Raw genomic sequence first — 1951 nt, forward strand, 5'->3', positions numbered from 1 at the left:
AAGTTCAGGTGGAGCTCTACAGAGTTTGGAGTTATCCAGCTGCATCTGGCTTAGGTCTGGCTGCTGTGCTCAGCTCCTTCCTGCTGCGGACCTGGGCTACGACTGGGTCTGGGCTAGGACTGGGTCTTTGGGCTCCCGGAACTCGGCAGAAAATCCTACTCGGCGGGCGGGGTGGGCGAGGCCGAGAAAGTTCTTTTTACAATCACAAAACTGGTTGGTGGGGACAAGAATGGAAGTAGCCTTCGAAAAATGCCTAGATACTACCCTGATGAAGATGGGTAGTATCTTGAGCCACAGCAAGAAACCCTTCAGTCAACATGTGAGGAAATTTTGAGCTAGCATCACTCCCAGCACCATCATCATCCTCCTCTCTTGCCCCTGGGTGTCACAGGGGCAAGAGAGTGGCCTTCCTGAAGCAGTTGGCCAGTGGCTTGCTACTTGTGACTGGACCTGTTAGCCTTAGTCATGTTCCTCTACGAAGAGCACACCAGAAATTTGTCATTGCCACCTCTACAAAAATTGATATCAGCAAAGTGAAAATCCCCAAATACCTCACTGATGCTTACTTCAAGAAGAAGAAGCTGTGGAAACCCAGACACCAGGAGGGCGAGATCTTCAACACTGTGAAAGAGAGATACCAGATTTCAGAGCAGCACAAGGGTGGATCAGAAAGTGGTGGACTCAAAGATTTTAGCAAAATTCAAAACTGTTCCTCAGCTCTGGGGCTACCTGTGATCTGTTTTTGTTCCGACAAATGGAATTTATCCTAATAAATTAGTGTTCTAAATTTCTTACTAAGAACCTAATTAAATAACTGATACACTAAAAAAATTATCTAATCTCTATAACTGTGTCCACAGGTGGGAGCAAAATGTAAAATATGGCAGCCTGGATGTGCCCTTGTGGAGGTGGGGAGTGCCATGAGGGCGGGGGCTGGGCAAATCGCGCCTGCGTAGGGAGGCTTCCAGTGCTGCTCATGGAAATGCTCCTGAGAACAAGTCACAAAAATTCTGGGGGTTCCTGGGCCAGTGATAGAGGGAAGTGGCTATGATCACTGAGGGCAAAGGAGAATTGGCCTCGCATTCTCACCCATGTCTCTGGGGGTTTCCTACCTCATTTTTGCTGTCTGCCAGCCCACTGTATTTCTATACCTCAGTATTTTCTAATATACAAACCTTAGATTAAGTTTCTGGCATGAATTCTTATAAACACATACTTTCAGTTCAAATGTTTTAATGTCTTCCCCTGGTTTCTACTTTCTTTTCATTTTGAAAGTTTTGCTTTGGTGTATTTCTTTCTTTTTTTGACACAGCATTTAGCTATGTATTCCATGCTGGGCTTGAATTCACTATGTGGCCCAGGGTAGCTTTGAATTTGTGGTTATCCTCCTGCCTCAGCCTCTCAAGTATTGGGTTTGTAGGCATGTGCCACTATATCTGGCAAATTTTTCAATTTTATGATAAGAAATTGAAATATCCACTTTAGATTTGATCGAAGGTCCAAGTATTTTCATAAGGGTTAGTAATTCAAAAAGCCTTTGGCATCTAGAGAAGATACTTAGATTTTGTTCTAGGTGACTTTGTCAGTATTTTGCTGTACTTGGGTGAAAGCACACAGAACTTGGTTATAACTGATAGGTGTCTTTCCTAACTTACTCCCTTCGAACAGGCTCACTTAGCAGGTACTGACTATAATTAGAATTATTACAAGCAAAAGATTTTAGCTTTAGACTTAGGCCATTATGAGTCCAGCTTTTAAAGTACAGGACATTACATTACCATGGGTAAGAAGTGAACCCTTGAGGATATGTGGTGAAGAGTGGGCTGTGGGGTGCAGCAGCTGGGTTTTCACCTTGCTGCTGCTGCTACTCCTCCACCTCCACCTCCTCTTCCTCCTCCTCCTGCTCCGCCGCCGCCTCCTCTTCCTCTTCCTCTTCCTCTTCCTCTTCCTC

The 1951-nt window shown here is 45.0% G+C and overlaps 1 pseudogene; it reads right to left on the minus strand.

Moving 5' to 3' along the window:
- The window catches only part of LOC101567195, a 6997-nt pseudogene extending 5904 nt beyond the window's left edge, over nucleotides 1-1093 (minus strand).
- Between the last annotated feature and the right edge of the window lie 858 nt (nucleotides 1094-1951).

Source organism: Octodon degus, unplaced genomic scaffold (genome assembly GCF_000260255.1).
Source record: "Octodon degus isolate 3935 unplaced genomic scaffold, OctDeg1.0 scaffold00040, whole genome shotgun sequence".
In the NCBI taxonomy this organism is placed as follows: domain Eukaryota; kingdom Metazoa; phylum Chordata; class Mammalia; order Rodentia; family Octodontidae; genus Octodon; species Octodon degus.